We start from the raw sequence: 22489 nt of genomic DNA on the forward strand, positions 1-22489 counted from the left end.
AGGAGAGATGACTGAGAAACTGTAGGGAGTGTAGGGATAACTTTTTAAAGAAAGATAGTAGAAACAATTCTCTGAGCAAACTGTATGAGCAAAAACCTGGAAAACAAAAAATAACTAAATATTAAACAATATGCACAGTAACCAAATGGATAATGTGACAAGCAGGCTATGCTGAAAAACTACCGGACCCTGTAAATCATGAGAAGTCCATGCATAAAACCCCCTCAGAAATATTCTCTTTTTCTCTTTCCAGTTTTGGGTTCTTTTCATTGCCACATATAAAGGTGGCTGCAATATTCTATTTTGCCATTAGATGACACTATTACTCTTGGCAAAATAATAATTTCCTTCCCATTTCAAATTACACTTTTAAAACTTACTCTCCAACTTTATCAAAAATCAAAGTTACCGGGCTAGGGTTGTAGCTCAGTGGTTGAACATTTGCCTCGCATGCATGGGGCACTGGGTTCGATCCTCAGCACTACATAAAAAAACAAACAAATAAGTAAATAAAACAAAGACATTGTGTCCATCAAAAACTAAAAAAAAAAAAAAGTTTAAAAAATCAAAGTTACCAAGAATATCAAAGTAAAGAATAAAGACACTCGAGGCTAGTATAATTATCTAGCCATCATTTATCTCTATTAATGCATATAAATATCCTTCCTTTTTAAAACCCTTCAAGTGCATTCATCTGTCTTCTAAGGGTTTTGCCCACTTTGCATGTTATATGTTTACAAAATTGCAACATGTAGGGTTGAGGATGTGACTCAAGTGGTAGCGCGCTGGCCTGGCATGCGTGAGGCACGGGTTCAATCCTCAGCACCACATAAATATAAATAAATAAAGGTATTGTGTCCATCTACAACCAAAAAAAGTATTTAAAAAAAAAGCTGTCAAGGGTAGTACAGTTTTCATATAGTAGGTTTGAGAAAAGAAACCTAGGTGAAGAAAGTATAAAGAATCTGAAGCTGATAATCATTTCCCAAACAGTACAGAACCATAAAATAAAAGAAAGGGGAGAAAGTAGAGAAAAAACTTTTTTGAAACAACTCTAGGGGAAAAGTGGGTAATACAAGTAGTGATTACAGTGAAAGGATGATCTTAAAAGCAATAAAAGAATGTCTTATAAAAACATGAAGCTATAATAGGACAAAAAAAGTAATTTAAAATGATGAGCATGTTATGATTATTGCTACATAATATGACCATGTTATTAAAATATAACATAATAGAAGAAATTTTTTCATTTAAAAAATCTGTGTTGGAGCCAGGCACATGGCACATGCCTATAATCCCAGTGGCTTGGGAGGCTGAGGCAGGAGGATCGAGAGTTCAAAGTTCACCTTAGCAACAGTGAGGCACTAAGCAATCAGTGAGACGCTGTATCTAAACAAAATACCAAATAGGGCTGGGGATGTGGCTCAGTGGTCGAGTGCTCCTGAGTTCAATCCCCAGTACCAAGAAAAAAACCTGTGTTGGAATGGTGAGACTTACAGATGATTGTAGCATAATACATTATTGCTATCAGTTGTGGTGTTTTTTTTTTTTTTTTACTCTGTTACAAAATTATACATCTATGCCTCTTATCACATGATGTTGTAACACCTCTCACTAGAATTAAGTAGAACACGTTTCCCTTCCCTAATAATTTTGTGCTTAGCCATGAAATTTACTTTTGTCAATGAAACATCAGTAGACAAAACTTGAACAGAGACTTTAAATGTGTTTTCATGTTGGAAGTGCAAATGAACTGTGCCCACAGTTCTATCTGAGCCATCTCTAAGTGGAGGGGAGCCCCTTGGAGAACTCTCAGTGTAATCTCACCCATGTGAGACCGCTTTGTTGCCTTGGCAAAGGTCCTCTTCAAAGAGAATTCTGTGACACCGCAGAATTTATTGCCTCTAACAGCCCTACCTTCAAAAGCAACTCCCCAGAGGTTGAAAGAAACACCAGTGTGCCCAACTAGCCTGGGGCACCAGCTCCCTGGAGAAGGAACAATTACTGTGCAAGTGATAAGTCCTCAATTAGGCCAACTACCCAACACTGCCTGGCTTCTTGTTTACCTTGAGGAACCCTTCCTCACAATAAATTCCTTTGGTGTATTTCACTATAAATAAAGCATTGCAGGCTTTCTCCCTTTGTTAGGTTCAGATCCATCAAGTCTTTTCCACCCACAAAGCCCTCACTTTAAAAAATATTTATCGGGGCTGGGGATGTGGCTCAAGCGGTAGCGCGCTCGCCTGGCATGCGTGCGGCCCGGGTTCGACCCTCAGCACCACATACAAACAAAGATGTTGTGTCTGCCGAAAACTAAAAAATAAGTATTAAAAAAATTCTCTCTCTCTCTCTCTCTCTCTCTCTAAAAAAATATATATATATATTTATCGTGTCTTTTATTTCTTTTTTTAAATTATTTGTTCTAATCAGTTATACATGATAGCAGAATATTCTTTCATTCACTGTACACAAATGGAGCACAAATTTTCACTTCTGTGTTTGTACACGAAGTAGGGTAATACCGTTCACTCATACACACACCTAGGGTAATGATGTCCAGTCACATCCCACCATCTTTCCTACCCCCCATTCCCCCTCTCCCTCCCTCTTTGCATAATCCAAAGTTCCTCCACTCCTCCCATGCCCGGCCTCCATTATGGATCAGCACCCATTAATGAGAGGAAAACATTCTTTGGCCTTTGGTTTTTTAGAATTGGCTTACTTCACTTAGCATGATGATCTCCAACTCCATCCATTTACCTGCAATGCCATGATTTTATTCTCTTTTAATGCTGAGAAATATTCCATCTTGTATACATACCAGAGTTTCTTTATCCTTTCATCTATAGAAGGGCATCTAGGTTGGTTCCACAGTTTAGCTATTGTGAATTGAGCTGCTTTAAACACTGATGTGGCTGTGTCACTGTAGTGTGCTGTTTTTAAGTCGTCTGGGTATAGACTGAGGAGTGGGATAGCTGGGTCAAATGGCTGTTCCATTCCAAGTTTTTTAAGGAATCTCCACACTACTTTCCAGAGTGATTGCACCAATTTGTAGTCCCACCAGCAATGTTTGAGTGTGCCTTTTCCCCCACGTTCTTGTCAACACTTGTTGTTGCTTGTATTCTTGATAACTGCCATTCTGACTAGAGTGAGGTGAAATCTTTTTTTTAATATTTATTTTTTAGTTGTAGATGGACACAATATCTTTATTTCATTTTTATGTGGTGCTGAGGATCAAACCCAGTGCCTCACGTATGCTAGGCAAGGACTCTACCACTGAGACACAACCCAGCCCCTAAAACTACTTAAGAGTAGTTTTGATTTGCATTTCTTTAAAATCAAGAAACGATAAATGGGATAGATTCAAACTGAAAGGCTTCTTCTCAGCAAAAGATACAATCAATGAGGGGAAGAGAACCTACAGAATGGGACCAAATTTTTACCACACACACTTCAGATAGAGCACTAATCTCCAAAATGTATAAAGAACTCAAAACACACCAGAAAAACAAATAGCCCAATCAATAAATGGGCTAAGGAACTGAACAGACACTTCTCAGAAGATATACAATAGATCAACAGAAATATAAAAAAATTGTTCTATTTCTTAATACTACTTTTTCAGACTTTTACTTCCAGTTGGCCCACACCTCCAAAGGTCACTTCCACTGGTGAGATTTTAGTAATTTGGCTTGGTCTTAAGCCAAAATTTAATACACAATGGACCCAAAATGTAACAAGCAAACAGACCTAAACCAATAGACCCAAAAGTAACAAGCAAAAAACAAAAAAACAAAAAAAAAATATGAATTTAGTCCATAGCTTGAAACAAACTCCTTCTTATTGATACATAAAATCATGAACTTAAAAAAGTGTTTCTATAAGACATCAAACCTTTTAGCATTATCACAGCAATTTATTCTTAAATTTCTTCAGCATTTATTATACTATCTTCAGATTAGATAAAAAGCTAACTTTGCAACTAATTAATCTTTTAAGAAGATATCAATATATCTTTAATTATGATCTTTAAAAATAGGTTTCTATATTATTTATATTCAACTTAATTAAAATGCACTTCAACAAGCTATCCACCTAATACTAAAACTCAATTCTAGTTATACTCAGTTGTGGAAAAACAATTTTTTGACCTATGTATCATATTGTAGTTCAGATGCCTACTAAGCAACACCTCATAGGCAATAATATAAATGAAAAATATTTCAAAAATGAATGAATTTAGGGCTGGGATTGTAGCTCAGTGGTAGAGTGTATAGCTAGCACATGTGAGGCACTGGGCTTGATTCTCGGCACCACATATAAATAAATAATAAATAAATAAACTAATTAAATATAAATATAAATAAATGAAATATAAATAAATGTAGATATAAATAAATAAATAAAAGTAAAAGTCCACTGACAACTAAAAAAAAAAAAATACATTAAAAAAAGAATGTTGGGGGCTGGGGTTGTGGCTCAGCGGTAGAGCGCTCACCTCACACATGCGAGACCCTGGGTTCAATCCTCAGCACAACATACAAAAATAAACAAGTGAAATAAAGGGTTTTTTAAAAAAAACAAAAAAGAATGTATTCAAGTTTTTTAAAGAAGATCATCGTTTTTGTCTTGGTTTTCTGCTTTATAATTTTACATAAAATCTATTCAAGAGTTAAGGTTGATTAAAATATACACTTTATGTAGACACTGGCCTAGAAATCCCAGGACTGTCAGCTATACAATTTAGAGTTTCATAAATTTGTTTTAAGAATAAACATCACCTTTATGACCAGCACATAGAGATTATGCACAAAAGGGGGGAAAAATCCATTACATGATGTACTTTTTTTTTTTTTTAAGAGAGAGTGAGAGGGAGGGAGAGAGAGAATTTTAATATTTATTTTTTAGTATTTGGTAGACACAACATCTTTGTTTGTATGTGGTGCTGAGGATCGAACCCAGGCCGCACGGCATGCCAGGCAAGCGCGCTACTGCTTGAGTCACATCCCCAGCCCACATGACGTACTTTAAAAAGAAAAAAAAAAAAGTAACTATAGCCCTCAGTTTTCTGGTGTTTAAAAAAAAAAAAAAAAGTGGGGCTGAGGTTGTGGCTCAGCGGTAGAGCGCTCCTCTAGCACGTGCAAGGCCCTGGGTTCGATCCTCAGCACCACATAAAAATCAATAAACACAATAAAGGTCTAAAAAAAAAATTTTTTTTAAAGTTTTGTAATCTTGGGTCACCAACTAATATTTGGGAAAGGCAATGTAGTATCAGGGTTGTGTTGTATCATGCTGCACAAAACATATAAAATAGTCAAAAAAATCCAGATTTCCTTCTGGCTCAATATGTCCATGGAAAAGGTATATAACCTCTAAAAACACTGGTTTCTTTATCTGAAAATTAAGGGGTTATGCTAGCTATCGCCAAGATCCCTGAGCTCTAAAAATTCTACACGCCAATTATTTATTTTCAGAATTTATCTGTACATGAAAAAGAAAGACAATAAGGATGAATAAGTTGAGACACTGTACTAGACATATTTTTGTTGCTGTGATCAAAATACCCTAAAATAACAACTCAAAGGAGGAAAAGTTTATTCTAGGCTCACAGTTTCAAAGTTTAGTCCATACTGACTCCACTTCTCTGGATCCGAGGTAAGACAGAACATCATGGTAGGTGGATATGGTGGAGGAGCACTGCTCACCTCATGGCAGCTGGGAAGCAGAGAGAGAAGTAGCAGGGCCCACAGGGAAACTGATCCCTTCCAATGTTTACCCACAGTGACCCACCTCATTTGGCCATGCCCCACCTGCCTACAGGCACTGCCAACTTATTCCATTCCAACTAGAATGGACCGATTAGGTTATAGCTCTCATAATCTGATCAATTCCAACCTGAACATTTCTGCATTTACACAGGAATTTGTGGGAGACATGTCCAAAGGACAACAGACACAAAGAAATAAATTTCTTTTACAAGTTACAGAGACAAATGCAGAATCTAGAAATCTTCAATTGAGAAATATATTCACTAACATATAACCTTTTAAAGAACTGATAAGTACTATACTCTGATGACCGTTTCTTCTGTCATCACATAATGTGTAACTATAAAAATAGACCAAAGGGGCTGGGGCTGTAGATCAGTGGCACAGTGCTTACACAGCATGTGGGAGGCACTAGGTTCAATCCTCAGCACCACATAAAAATAAACAAATAAAGGCATTCTGTCCAAACACAACTACAAAAAAAAGGTTTTTTTTAAAAAATGCAGGCCAAAGTACACACCAAAGAGAAATTATAAGAAGGGGCACAAATTAGTGTTTACTGCTTATATTTTACATAACTAGCACTAAATTAACAACAACAAAAAAATTACTCAATTTGTTGGGTCTAGCATAGACACACTCAAGGTAGGACACAAAAGCTCAGAAGCCTGGCAACCAGACTTGGTTCCTACAACTAAGGAAGAAACTAAAATATTCCCCAGTTACTCTCTTCAACTATTTGATCAAACCAAGATCAGCCAACAGGGGAGCCTCAATCATTGCCCAAGAAGACACAGAATCAATGACACTAAGAAAAAAAAATCAAATGACTTTGTTTTGTTTTATTTTCAAACTAGGGACTAGACCTAGGAGCACTTTACCACTGATATACCCACCCCAACCCTTTTTATTGTTTTATTTTGAGACAGGGTCACACTAAGTTGCTTAGGGCCTCCTTAAATTGCTGAGGTTGGCTTCAAGCTTGTGATCCTCCTAACACAGCCTCCTGAGCCTCTGGGATTATAGACATGCACCACCGTGCCTGGCTCAAATGACTTTTTTATCATCAAATATTTTATCATCAAATATCATTATATATTTTTTTCTTTTCCCATGAAAGACTACAAGCACGGGGCCTCTAGGTTTGCTAAACCATTGAGAATTTCTCAGATATGCCTAATTTAATACCTTCAAGCCCATCAGAAGAACTCAAAATACATATTGATATACCTTACCCAAACTTCAAAATGTTTTAGACTACAGATATTTTCAGATTTTGGAATATTTGTGAATAGATAATGAGCTATCTTGATTACCCAAGCATAACACAAAATTCAATTATATTTCTGAAATACATAGCCTCAAGGAAACTTTATACAAAATTTTTTATTGTACCTGTTTTGACTGTGCCCTATTGCATGAGGTGAATTATGGAATTTTCTACTTGTGCAGTCATGCTGGTGCTCAAAAAGTCTCAGATTTTGAAGCATTTCAGTTTTCAGATTTTCAGATTAGGAATGCTCAATTTGTACACAGCACCCAAAAGCTTTTGGCATATGGTGTGTATTGGGGATATGTATGTGTATATGCATTTATACTTGCCGATACTACAGAATTAGTGAGAATTTGAAAATACAGAGATCCATATAAAAGAATCAAAAAGCTCATGAAAACTCCTCAAATAAACAGATTTCAAGAAAAGGCATTTTCCTTTGATTTGATACAGTAGTAACATAAAAGAGATAGTTTACATTTGAAACTTCTTCCTAAAATTTACTGCTGAATCACCAAAAGGATTCAGCAAGATACTTATGAGGAAAGTTATGAAATGTGGAAATGAGCTTTGAAATCCTAAAAAAAAAAAAATGATTTTCCAACTCTGGCTCACAAGTCACAGCTGACTTAGACATGATAATTATGACAACATACAACAAAAATTCAAAGTGAAAAACTGTGCTAGCGCTGGATTTTTCTACTTTATTTTACAATTGTTCATTCTTACAAAGCACATAAAATCCAAATGTACTTTATATTTAATTATAAAAGCAAATTATTCATGTTAACAACAAATTTTTATTAGATATTTTTAAATGCTTTCTGGTGATTAAACAGGAAAAGTCAATCAGGAATCCATATTTGACAGACATGTTGCTAAAACTGCATATTGATGCCCATCTTGGCATTCATCATGCATTTAAATCCTAGGTCAAAAACCACATACTATGCAGGCAGAGATTGTAGCCAGAGGGTTTCTAATTCTGTTAACATCAAATCTGGTTAATTTACTCTTTTAACAAGCACTCATTATTGTTGAACACTTATTATTTGACAGGTAGAGTTATATGGTAGTCTTCAATTACATATCCAAGAGACATTTCAAACTGAATATATTCAAAAGTCAAATTTCCTCTTTCCTATGGTATTTCCTTACCTCCAAACTAACTCTACCCCAATACCAACCTTCCTGCGGACTTTCTCACCTCATCTGAAGGCAACTCACATCCTTCAGTTACTCTAGCCAAAAACATGCTATGCCTGTCTTTCTCTTTCTTTCCTTCCTCAAGCATGCACACAGACACCAACACACACACACTCGCGCACACTCGCACACACCTCTCCCTTTTTCTCACATTCAAACTCATACATACATCCCTCATATTTAGTCAGCAAACTAACTTTACCTTCAAATTACACTACAAATCATCTATTTCTTAGCACCACCACTAACATTACCCAGTCCTAGCCACCATTCTCTCTCCTATATTATTTTAAATCATCTTTCTTTACTTACTCCCCTATGATCTACTTCAAAAACACACACAAAGTGATTCTTTTAATTTTGTTCTTGTCAGTTCTCTGGTCGAAATCCACCAATTGTTCCTCTATTTCATTCAGAACAAAAGCCAAATGACCACCAAAGATACTGCATACCTAGTATTATATACAGTAACCGCCCCACGTCACCTTACCTCTGCAACCTATATCCCACAGTCCTCCCTTGTTCACTCAGCTCCAACTATAGTAGCCTCCTTGCTTTCCCTCCCACAAGCCTGGCATCTCTGCTCCAGGTGCTCCATCCCAAGGAACACTCTGCTCAGCTATCTCCTTGTCTACATGCTTAGTCCCCCATTCATTTCTTTGCTCAAATCTCCTTCCCTCAAGAGAGCTACTCTGAACACCCCACCTAACCTTGTTTCCCCCACCAACAAATTTCAACTGCCCTTTGAACTGCTCCACTTACACTACTGTTTCAGAGTACTTATTTTCAAAACATATAGTCTAATTTTAAATTATATTCAATGTTTATTGTCTGTTTCTCCCACTACAATATACCATTGTTAAAGGCAAGAATCTTTTTAAATTCACTGATACAACACACACACACACACACACACACACACGCGCGCGCGCACGCGCCTATTAAGAAAACCTGTCACACAGCAGACAGTTAAATATTTGCTACACAAATAAATGAATAAATATTCAAGATGAATAAATCCAGTTTCTCAAATTCCAGGAATGATTCTTACCTCACAGTCTGATCAATACTGTGATTGATTGACTGATTGATTATGTAGTCCTGGGGCTCAAACCCAGAGTCTCGCACATGCTAGGTAAATGATCTACCACTGAGCTACATCTTCAGCCCCAATGCCATTAAAAGAATATGAGATGAACACTGACAACTAACTAGCATACACTCTTGAACTGCTAAGAATTTAATAACAAAAAATAACTTTAAAAAAAAAGACAAAGTAAATTAAAATGTTTCAGACTTCTTTTCTGTATTTCCCATTTATGCAAAGAATATGGCAAGACTAGATAATTGCTATTAAGGAATTATTGTTGATATTTTTGAGGGATGTGTGAAGAAAATAGTAATAGTTATGAGGGAGTCCTTGTCTTTTAGCAGAATATATTAAAATACTTATGAATTAAAGGATATGATTATCTGGGACTTGCTTCATGTAATTTTGGGTGGAACAAGGGAGACGATGGAAACAGAAGAAACAAAAATCGGTCACCACTTGATAACTGCTAAAGTTGGTTAAAAGATAATAGAAATATTTATAGTATTCCCTCTTATATATGCTTTAAATTTGCCAAAATAAAAAGAACTTAAAAATCAAGGTAATAATTGTTAGAGTCTGTAAACAAGTCAAGATGGCACCTGGCATTATGCAGAGGGAGTGGTTTGTGAAGTAACGCCAGCGAGCCATTAAGTGTGGAGATTCCTTATTGGTTGACTGCTGTATCTAGTTTATGTTAATTAAGATAAGCTGTGTGGAATGTATATATATCTTTCGTGTCCTACAATAAACGACTCCCACTCCTGCTGTATCAATCTACACAAGTTGCTCGTCACCCCCTGGTTATTTTGCTGCAGCCGGACTGTGGCAAATAATAGCATATGAAATTAGTTTAACCAAGAAAAAAAAGAGGGCGAGTGCAAACACACACACAAGCAGCTATGGTTGGATATGAGGTGTCCCCCTAAAGCTCCTGTTAATGCAGGATATTCAGAGGTGAATGATTAGATCATGAGAGATTGTAACCTAATCAGTCCATCCCAATTTAAATGGACTTATTGAGGCAGGTGGGGCATATCTGGAGGAGGTAGGTCACTGAGGTGTACCCTAGAAAGGTTGTTCTTCCCTCTGGCCCTTCCCACCTTCTGCTTCCTGGCACCACTATGAGTTGGGCACCTCTGTTCTGTTGAGCCTTTCCCCCATGGTGTGCTACCTCACCTTGGGCCCAAAACAATAGAGTAATAAATTCAGTCATTGAGACCTCTGAAACTGTGAGCCCCAAATAAACTCTTCCTCCTTTATGTTGTTCTTGTTGGGTATCTTGGTCACAGCAATGCAAAAACTAACCAAAACATAAACTGGTACAGAGAAGTGGGGTCACTGCTATGACTAACCTGTGGTTCAGATGACTCAGGAGCTTGTGGGCAGAAGAAATTCTGAAAAGTTTAGAGATGCAAGTTGGAAAAGCTTTAGAATGTCATTGTAAGCAGAGATTAATGGGCAATTCTGGTGGGAGCTCAGAAAACCAGAATGCCAACAGGAATGCAGACTGTGCTCATAAGGGTTCAGAGGCAAATTATGATTCTACTGGGAACTGTACTAAAGGACACTTGTGTTATATTCTGGCAAAGAACTTAGCAACATTTTGCCCATGTCTTGAGACTTTGTGTGATGCTGAATTTAAAAGTGATGGACTAGCTAATCTAGTGGAGGAAATCTCAAGACATCATTCCGTCAGTAACGTGGATAGTGCTGGCAGCGTTAAGTCAAGTTTACTTCAAGAAACAGGAGCAAAAAATGAGGCAGATTAGAGATAACAAGATGGCAGAATATACTAAGATGTTACTCAAGTCCCAGGATAATATACCTACCTGCATCATCCACATTGCTATGGGAACTCCTGCCCTGGCTTGATGGGACAAAGGGAAGTAATATAAGGTCAAGTACTACCCCATCTAGAAACCCCCTTACAGGAAGCCATCCATGAATTACTTGAGGGCCTTCTCTCAGCATGGTAGCCAGAGAGATTTGGGTTTGGTATTGCGAACTATCTGTGGCTCTCCCACAGCAATAGATTGCCCAATGCATATGACCTTTATCTCAGCTCTACTAAGAAGATACATCATAGTAGCTTCAAAGATGGGCATAATTCGCTGGGAACTGGACAGACCACCTTTAACTTTCGGGGAGAACAACATTCTGTGGAAGGCCTTTGATGTTTGTGATATAAATAAAGCAGGGGCTGGGGATGTGGCTCAAGCGGTAGCACACTTACCTGGCACGTATGCGGCCCGGGTTCAATCCCCAGCACCACGTACAAAGATGTTGTGTCCGCCGAAAACTAAAAAATAAACATTAAAAATTCTCTCTCTCTCTCTCTCTCAGAAAAAAATAAAAAATAAATAAATAAAGCAGGTAGGAGCTCCATTTGGCCATAGTCTAGAAGCTCAATCCCTCTGATCAGCTTGCCCATCCTATCCTGGCTTTTGAAACTACCTTCTGTGTCCTGTGGTTTTCTCCTCATTCTATTTTTCCTAGCTTTTATTTCTCAGCCAGCCCATTCCACCCAGGGGAACCCCATTTCCACCGCCCAAGCAGGACATAGGTGGGACCCCCCTACTGAGGGCAGATATAAGCCACGGGGTTTCTGGTCTTAGGGCCTTGAGCCATTCTCTCCTGCTCAACCTGCTCTGCTTGACAGATTACACTTTCATTTCAATAAATATACACTCTGGCTGCTTCTCGTGTATATCTTGCTCAATTCTTTGCTCAAGAGGCCAAGAATTTGGACACTGACTTAACCCTACTCCAATAACAAAAACAGAGCTACAGGATTTCAAACCCTTGTAGTTTGGCCAGAGGAGTACATGTAAAATAGGGGCAAGGAAGATGTGTTTGTTGAAGAAATTGCAGCCCCTGAAGAGATGCTAAGTACTTTGTACAAATACAATAAGAAAGATGCCTCAAGAGCATTTCAGGAATTTGCAAGACTATATCTACTATCTTCTTGTGGGGAATAGAGGAGGAAATTCCTTTGAAAAGAGATCATGAGGGCACCCTGCTCCCAGAGAGGGGCCCAGGAAGTTGTTTTACTATGCAGAGTTGCAGCAGACACTGAAAGACAGGTGCAACTGTGATTAGAGGCAGTCCAGCTCCTGTGCAAACCGGTGGCAGGCCTTGGCATCACACACATGGTGCAAGTTCTGCAAGAATACAGGCTGCTGGAGTTGAGGAGTCACATAGGCTTCCACCAGGATTTCAAAGGGGGGCCTGGGAGACCAGGTAAAGCGTACAGGGCCAGAGTCCCTGGAGGCTGTTCCTGATAAGAATAATGTGTGAAGCTATGAAGATGAAGTCAAAACTGGAATAGAGACCTCAGGCATTAAGAGATGCCAATAACATGGTCTGCTACGAAAAGCTTCTGGCTGTGGAGAAAGCCAGGCTAAAAGAGAGCCCATGTATGCTTCAATCCATAATGTCAAAGAGGGCACAGATGACCAAGCCCTCTAAAAAGCACATCTTACCACCATATGCCCTATGTGCTGTATACAGAGTTACAAGACCAGTTTGCCCAGATGAATTTATGTCTTCCTTTGACCCCATTCTTCTTTCTAAGTTCCCATTCCCCCCTTTTGGAATGGACATTTTAACTCTATACCACTCTATATTGTACATGTAACTTGCTTTTGATTTTTATAGAGGCCTACAGCCAAGAGTTTGCCTTGCCTCTCAGATGAGACTTTGGACCTGGACTTTTGGGTAAAGCTAAAACTATGGGTCTATGGAACTCTTAGAGATAAACTAAATGCATTTTGTATTGTGATATACACAACAGGCTTTTAGGGGACAGGGTGGACTGTTATGGTTTGGACATGAAGTATCCTCTTAAAGCTCCTGTTAATGCAGGAATATTCAGAGGTGAAATGATTAGATTATAAGAACTGTAACCTAATCAGCCTATCCTAGTTTGAATAGACTGATTGTGGTACTGCAGACAGGCGGAAAATGACTGGAGAAGGTGGACCACTGGAAGGGAGCATCTTTCCTGTGGAACCTCCGCACACACACATACAACCCTACCTGCTTCCTGGCCCTAACATAAACCAAGCAGCTTTGATCTGCTGAGCCTTTCCCTCTTGCTGTGCTGCCTCACCTTGGGCCCACAGCAATGGAGTTGGTCAACTATGGACTGAGACACCTAAAACTCTAAGCCCCAAATAAATTTTTCTTTCTCTAGGTTGTTCTTTTTGGGTATCTTGGTCACAATGATGCAAAGCGGACTAAAACACAAGTATATATTCCCTTTAGCATATAGTACATTTTATGACACCTAAATATAACATGTATCACTAAAGAATAGTCTCTGAAACTACCATAATGATGGAAAAGATTAAAACAAAAAATAATGATCAAAATGAGCACCTCCTTCTGAGTCAAAGAAAAATGACATAGAAAATGATGGCCCTTGTGGTGGCTACAAACAAGGACAGAAAAAGAAACTTGTCCCAAACAAGCAAAGTTACAGTCTTTGAAAAAGTCATCTCAGATATGGATGACTGGAACAGAACAGGGACGCAACTGAAAAGACTTTTTGTCTTTTCTCAAGATAAAAGATACTATAATATCTAAAACTCATTTATATAAATGCAGAATATAACAAACGGGAACAAGAGAGCATGGCTGAAATTTTTTATTCACTACCTTTTCATTTGTTCTGTAATCCTCTAAAAATGGAGTGAAGGTAATGTTTTTAAGGGTCACTGGGTCCAAGTCCAGACACTTAAGGAAAATGTTGTCACCCACTACTCTGAGAAAACACCTCTTTGTGCTGTGATGTGGCAAGGCATCAACTATTCCAATATCATTGCTAGGAAGAGGGTAGTTTTCTGTGAAGATACAGAGTTAGAGTCCCTATCAAGCTTCTGTCTTCAAGCTCTGTGCCCAGGGCAAGTTACTGGCTCTACTACTGCAATGACGATTCCTGTCCATTCAAGGATAGACTTCAGAGCCATGTCACTCTACCACCTTAAAGCATCAAAGAAACCTACTATCATCCTCCTTCTAACAGCAGCTAATCTTCTGATGGTTGCTGGCAGTCCTTGGCACCCCTCGGTTTTAGTCACATCGCTCCTTCTCATGTTGAGAGCCACAGCCGAATGGGCCCCAGCAAACTTCCAGCTGCCAGCAAACTTCCAGCTGCCAGCTGATGATTGGCTCACAGCGGCCCCAGCAAACTTCTAGCTGCCAACTGATTGGCTCCTCTGCGGTGATGCTCATTGGGCTGTTTCCCTGCCCTTTCAGACCACAGAGCTGCTCATTGGGGGACTTTTTTTGGCTCCGCCCACCCGACCCAGACAATCAGCCTCAAGAGCAGGAGGAGTGGGGGAGGTTGAGAGGCTTGTGGGAAGCCGGTGGTGGCAGTTGGGCTCTGAGGGAATTCCTGAAGAGCTGTGTGGTGTGGTGTATGTGTTCTAAAAATAAAGTTTGTTTCTTTTGACAAGTGGCTCCTGAATTGTGCCCAGCCAGACTGCGGCACTTCTCCATCTTTATATGGCAATCTCCCTTGTGTATTAAGGATTGTTTGATTTGTTTGTTGCAGTGCTGGGGATTGAACCCGGGGCCTCATGTACGCTGATAAGTGTTCCACTACTGTTATACCCCAATTCCCACAAGGATCAATTTAACTAGAAAAGAAATAAAGCAAGAAACAAAAATTATCTTAGTTCCACAATGATCAAGTAAACAATCACAAGAAGAAAAAAAACTAAAAAGGCATAGAAAACTTAAAGCTAACGTAGCATAAACTAGATACAAGAAATTCTACATTCTTCAAAATATAATTCATACTACCACCAGAAGCAATTTCATCACAAAATGATATCATCATATGGGTTTATGACTTTGAGGAAAAAATTGGTGTTTTTTTAGACCTATCCATCTAGCTCAAACATGTGTTAAAAAATTTAACTCACATTCAGGTAACTGGAATACTAAAAGTTATAAAATTTTCTTATGAAGAATAGAACAGTATGCCAGCTTACTCTCTTAATTTCCCAAAGAGTAACATATATGTTTCCCAGTCTAGGAATACCAGATTGTTGACTACCACCTACACAACTTTACAAAGGCATCTCAAGTACCTATTTTAGCTTATTTGATTTTTCATGTGCCTCTTACTGGCCACGCACACACACACACATACACACACACACACAAAAAAAAACTGAAGTTCTTAATGAAAACAACAAATATACAACTACTCGAACATTTATTTTGTGTTTACATAAAGACAAATAAATATCATGTTTCCTATGAATAATCACCATTAAATTAAATATAAAAACTTTTTTATAACCATTAATTCTTAGAATAGCCACTATTTCTTTTTGGACTTTCCTGCAACCAGCTTCAATGTTATTTCCCTGAAGCAATGTGAACAAATCACTATATCAACAAGAGTAACTTCAACTTAGTACTGTATCATTGATTTTCATTGTTCACTCTTAGTTCTCTATAGTTCTCTGTAGACTAATTTCCCTGTTCTTGCATGTCTATAGACATGCAACAAGTAACAAAACACAAGTTATATAACACATATTCCCAGCTGAGGTCAAACAAGGTAATCCTTTGACTTCAGCTTCAACAAGTAGCCTTTTTATGATCTATTCAGTACCATGTTTTTCACATTTTAATTAGTCCATTTCTGATTTTACTATTTCAAACAGTCTCCAAGAACAGTACTGAAGTACTACCTAGTATTCCTTAAGCACAAAACACTAAGATGTACATATGGAGAAAATCTGTGTTAGATAAGTACCCTTCAGTCATGATTTAAATATTAATGAATCAAAAATGTATTAAATAAGGTGTCTTTAAACAGAAAGAAACAAAAACCAATGTTATGTGTTAACTGGCTGGACAAAAATATTGAGACTACAGATTTCCAAAAACCTAACCCTGTATTTACTTTGCAAGTAATATTAGCTTCAGTATTTACTAAATTGATGTCCTCAGCAACTATATAGGGTTTTAACTACTAAATAATGGGGATCAACTGTATTTCGAGTATACTTATTAAATATTAAAGAAAATTTTTGCTATAAATAATGTTTTTTTAAATAATACTTATGTGGGCTGGGGTTGTGCCTCAGTAGTAGAGCACTTGCCTAGCATGAGTGAGGCACTGGGTTCAATTCTCAACAACACATATAAATAAACTAATAAATAAAATAAAGGTCCATCGATAATTTTAAAATATATATAACACTTATGTGCCAGGAGCAGTGGCACACCTGTAATCCCAGCAGCTTGGGAGGCTGAGGCAGGAGGATCACAAGTTTAAAGCCAGCCTGGACACCTTAGTGAGACCCTAAGCGACTCAGTGAGACCCTGTCTCTAAATAAAATATAAAAAAGGGCTGGGAATGTGGCTCAGAGTTAAGTGCCCCTGGGTTCAATCACTAGTACCAAAAAAAAAAAAAAAATGTAACTAAGAATAAAATAAAAATAAAATACATACCACTTTCTTAAAATTAAAAACCATAACTACTAATACAAAAAAAAAAAAAAAATACTGGCACAGCCAAAAAAAAAATTCCAAGAACAAAACTAGACAGATAATGAAAGAAAACCAAACTCAGCAATAAATGTGAAAGGATTCTGCATTGTACTAATGATAATGATGAAAAGACATCAACAGGCCAAAAACACAAATTCCATCAATGTAAATAAAGAACATAAAATAATGATAGAAATCAGCTGTGTCCTCCTTCACAGGAGGGTCAAGATTCCTGGCCTTTGGCCCTCACCAAAGGGTCCATCTGCCAAAAAGCTCAGACTGTTATTTTCTCTTCTTTATACACCAGATTTACACTGTACAACCATCACCACTAGCTAATTTCAAAACAAACCCTATACCTCCCAGCAATCACTCCCCATTCTCTGCTTCCCCAAGTTCCTGGCAACCTCATATCTATGGTCCATCTCTTTCAGTTGCTTTTTGCTTTTATAACTTTCTAGCCATTCCTTGACTATTCAAGAGACCATATCTACCCAGCCAGGCAAGGTGGCATACACCTGTAACCCAGCTGCTAGGGAGGCTGAGAGAGGAGGACAGCAAGTTTGAAGCCAGCTTCAGCAACTTAAGTGAGACCCTGGCTCAAAATCAAAAATAAGAAGGACTGGAGATACAGATCAGTGGTACAGTGCCCATGAGTTCAATCCTCAGTATCAAAAAGAAAAAGACTGTACCTACAGTGACTGACAACAATCTCAGCACTTTTCTGTAAGTAACGTATAGAGTCAACAATTCAATTTCCTAGAATCAGTCCCTAAGATGTGAAATTCCGCTCTCAGGCCCAATCTTTAGAATTAACTAGAACCACTCCCTGCAGATTTCTTTACTACCACCAGGGAGAAGAGAATGGTTACTACTGAGAGTTCATAATGAAGGCAATTAAAGAGGTATCAAAGCCAAACTAATCAGTATTGGCCCCAGGATAGACTACGAATGCCTGATTTTTGAATCATGGCTTCTACACTGATCAATTTTTTTTTACGTTGAGTACAACTGTTTAATCTCTACATATCTTCATTTTTCAGATATAAAAATGGGACCATATGGGGCTGGGGCTGGGGCTCAGCAGTAGAGAGCTTGCCTAGCATGTGCAAGGCCCTGGGTTCTATCCTCAATACCACATAAAAATGAATAAGATAAAGGTATTGTGTCCAAATACAACTAAAAAATAAATATTTTTAAAAAGGGAGCATAAATGTATCCACCTTGTAGAACTGTTGTAAACATTAAATGAGTTGACTGTAAGTAATATGCTCAGAAGAACACATATAAGTACTCAGTAAATTCTACTTACTATTTTTTTAAATATTTATTTTTAGTTGGACACATATCTTTATTTACTTTTTATTTTTATGTGGTGCTGAGGATCGAACCCAGGACCTCGCACATGCTAGGCAAGCGCTCCACCGCTGAGCCACAATCCCAGCCCTACTTATTATTTTTTTTAATCTTTTTTAGTTGTGGATGGACACAATACCTTTATTTTACATATTTACTTTTATATGGTGCTGAGAATTGAACCCAGTGCCTCACAAGTACTAGGTAAGTACTCTACCACTGAGCTACAACCCCAGCCCTGCTACTTGTTATTGATACACACACTGTATGCCTACTATAATATGCTTATATATAGTCAAAACATGATGACTACAAAACAATGACTGACCATAGGCTGAATCATATGAAATTGCCAACAAATGGTATTTTTTGAGTTACAGAAATTGCACTTCCTTTTGGTTCAACCTAAAATATACTAGACATACCTGAAACAAAAGTACACAGAAAGTTTAAAAAAAAGAAAGAAAGAAAAATAAATAAAAAGAAAGAAAGCATAAATAGCCATCAGAAAAAAAAAAAAGAATACTGAAATCAGAATGTGATTCAGGCCAAAAGCATTAAAAAGTACAAACAAGGCCTTTTTATATTGATAAGCAGTATAAGCCACACTGAAGATCTCTTGGTCAAAACAGCCTAAAATCAAATACATAAAACAAAAATTGTTCAAAATACAATGACAGATTGACAGATATACAATTCAAGCAAAAGACAACTGTTGACAGATTAAGCACATAAGAAATGAGCATACAGAATGTGGAGTTCAATTTTTATGGTTAACAGATACATACATAAATATTGAACTATCATTTTAGACAAAGTTTCATCTTCAAAATCATACCACAGAACATAAAAACTTAGAAAAATTTTTGAGTAGAGGAGACACAACTGCTCATTTATTGTTCAACATTCCTCAAACTTGACTAGAACATAAGATCTGTCTCATGTACTGCTTCCTGTACCCCCAAAACCTAGGAGTTCCCAACACACAGTGAACACTAAATGCATATGTTTTGAATGAAAGTAAAAAGCACTGGACACTTGAGGCAATAAAGACATCAAAGCCCCAATAAGACTACTTAAAATTGTAAAAATGAGAATACTACATATCAAATATTCTTGGTTTTGCTCAAGACTATTATTATAGTACAGTACAAACTGACACTACAACCTGAAAGTGTCCATAGAAAACTATAAAAACTAATAAGAGGTTTAAGAAAAGCAACAGACCTTTTAGGACTTATTAAGTAAACAAAACACTGGTAGTCATTATTATTACAAATACTTATTTTTTTTCAAAACTTCCATAGTTTTGTGCTTTAGGATAAAATATATACATTCAGTCAGCCTCCCTTTCACCAAATGCAATCATTTACAACCACAGGGCAAAGATGATTTTCCATTCTTCTATGGAAACATCCCTGGCCAAAGGAGAAAGGTCAGGTCTCTCCTCTACATCCATGCCCATCAAGTAAAATCCCTACCCTCACCACAAAAAGGGCAGGTGTATGCCCATTAAAGACTTTCTAGCCAACAAGGCAATAAGAAAATGATTGAAACACTTTCCCCAGGGACCATGAGTTCTAGAAAGAAATCTTATCCAGTTACACAATTGACCTCAGCCTAAATACGGTATGTTATCTAGAAATTTCATACTTTTTTAAAGCGACCTATGGGATACATACCCCCAACATAAACTGATTATTAAATCTCATTTCTAAACATTTTCTGAAATACATTTCCTATGAAGATAGAATATAATCAGTATTGTTATTATTAAACAAGCCTGCCAGATACAAAACATACTACCTCAACAGTTTTCTTTTCGTCCAGGTCTATCTCATTATCCATCAAAAAGGGATGAGAGGAATCCATTTATAATAAAATACCAATAAAATAGATATCTAAGAAAAAACTAATTATATACACGAACTTAGAAAGAATACTAGTAAACCTTACTGAAGTACATAAACTCCAACAAATCAGAGACACATATAAAAGACCAGGATAGTAGAACTCAGAAAAAAAAATAATTATGTAAACTATACATTGCAAAGATGCCAGTTCTCCACAAGAGGATATACAGATTCAAACCAATTTTTAAACAAAAGATTTTGTGAAACTTGCCAAAATAATTTAAGCTTAAATATTGTGGTTAAGGGGCTGGAGTTGTGGCTCAGGGGTAGAGCGCTGACCTACCATGTGTGAGGCACCAGGTTCAATCCTCAGAACCAAATTAAAAAAAAAAAAGAAAGAAAAGGAAAAGAGATTGTGTCCACCTATAACTAAAAAATAAATATTTTTTAAAAAAAAATACTGTGGTTAACAACCTGAGCTCTAAAGCCAGACTGCCTGAGTTTGACTCCTCAGCTTAGTGTGATCTTAGACAAAGTACTGAACCTATCTGCACTCCTAATTTTTGCATCTATAAAATATTGCTATGGGGCTGGGGATGTGGCTCAAGCGGTAATGCGCTTGCCTGGCACGCCTGGGGCACTGGGTTCGATCCTCAGCACCACATACAAATAAAGAGATGTTGTGTCCGCCGAAAACTGAAAAATAAATAATAAAAAATTCTCTCTCTCTCTCTCTCTCTCTCTCTCTCTCTGTCTCTCTTTTAAAAAAAAAAATAGTGTTATGACTTCAACATCAGTGGGCTGTCAAAAGGAGTGCATGTGTTATAACATGTAAAAAACTGACTCAGTAAATATCAAGTAGGATCAAGATCTGGAAGACAATGTAGGGGGAAATCAAAAAAACATTCAGGGGAGAAAGTACATTACAGAGAGTAAAAGACAAATTCTTTAAAAGTGTGCTCTCCTGGTTTAAGAAATTGCAGGAAAATCAAAGAAACAGAATAAAGTCTACAATGGAAGCAATAAATTGGGATAGAATAAAGGTATGTTCCAAAGCACTACTGAAAGGACAATGCTATGGTTTGAATGGAGGTGTTCCCTCCAAAATGCACACTGAAACTTAATGCCATGCAACAGTATTTAAGAGATGTGGCCTCTGGGGGGGTGATTACATCATGGAAGCAAAGCTCTCATGAATGGGACAAGCAAGTTTAAAGAACACAGAGTTCCCACCCTCCAGAACAGTGAGAAAAAGAAATTCATATTATTTATATATTATGCAGACTCAGGTTATTTTTTTATAGTAACCCTAAGGACTAAGAAAAGTTAATTCAAAACACTGGTAGAGCTGGGCTGGGGGTGTGGCTCAGTGGTAGAGTGTCTGCATGGCATGCACAGGGTCTGGGTTCAATCCCCAGAACTGCAATAAACAATGGTAGAAGGTGTTATTTAATAAAATCAGTTGTATAGAACAATCAGCTATCAAAGAAATTTTTTTAATTAATCCTTACCTACAACCATACCCCAAACAAATTTCAAAAAGATTTTGGTTCTTTCTTAAATGACTAGGAAGGAAAATGACAACTATTTCCAATATCAGCATGGGGAAAAACTAAGTATAAAAGGAAGAAATCACGAGAAAAAAGATTGATAAATTCAACTCCATGAACATTTAAGACTTATGCATTCAAGGATAACATGAGCAAAATTTAAAGGCAAAAGTCTGAAACACAACAAAATGTGACAAAATGGTATATTTATATGAACCTGTTAGAGACACTTTTCAGAAGATGATACACAATCAATCAACAAATATATGAAAAAATGTTCAACATCTCTAGCAATTAGAGAAATGCAAATCAAAACTACTCTAAGATTTCATCTCACTCCAGTCAGAATGGCAGCTATTAAGAATACAAACAACAATAAGTGTTGGTGAGGATGTGGGGAAAAAGGCACATTCATACACTGCTAGTGGGACTGCAAATTGGTGCAGCCAATATGGAAAGCAGTATGGAGATTCCTTAAAAACTCTGGAATGTAACCACCATTTGACCCAGCTATATCACTCCTGGGTCTATACCCAAAGGACTTAAAAACAGCATATACAGGGACACAGCCACATCAACGTTTATAGCAACACAATTCACAATAGCTAAACTGTGAAGCAACCTAGATGCCCTTCAGTAGATGAATGGATAAAGAAAATGTGGTATATATACACAATGGAATATTTTCAACATTAAAAGAGAATAAAATCATGGCATTTGCAGATAAATGGATGGAGTTGGAGAATGTAATGCTAAGTTAGCCAATCCCAAAAAAACAAATGCCAAATGTTTTCTCTGATTTAAGGATGCTGATTCATAATGGGGTTGGGGGCGGGGGGTGGGGGCCAAGGGAGGGTTAGATGAACTCTAGATAG

The 22489-nt window shown here is 37.4% G+C and overlaps 1 protein-coding gene across 9 annotated transcripts in view; it reads right to left on the reverse strand.

The window, feature by feature from the left end:
- The window catches only part of Rabgap1l (RAB GTPase activating protein 1 like), a 592157-nt gene that overhangs the window by 538059 nt on the left and 31609 nt on the right, over nt 1–22489 (reverse strand). The window contains exon 1 of one of the 9 annotated variants that reach the window (XM_048810000.1): nt 11574–11598. The exons of the other annotated variants lie outside the window; for them this stretch is intronic. The gene's annotated coding sequence lies outside the window, so the exon portion shown is untranslated. Of the gene's footprint in view, nt 1–11573; nt 11599–22489 lie in introns of those variants that run through there. 9 annotated transcript variants of the gene reach the window in all.

Source organism: Marmota marmota, unplaced genomic scaffold, assembly GCF_001458135.2.
Source record: "Marmota marmota marmota unplaced genomic scaffold, marMar, whole genome shotgun sequence".
NCBI lineage: Eukaryota > Metazoa > Chordata > Mammalia > Rodentia > Sciuridae > Marmota > Marmota marmota.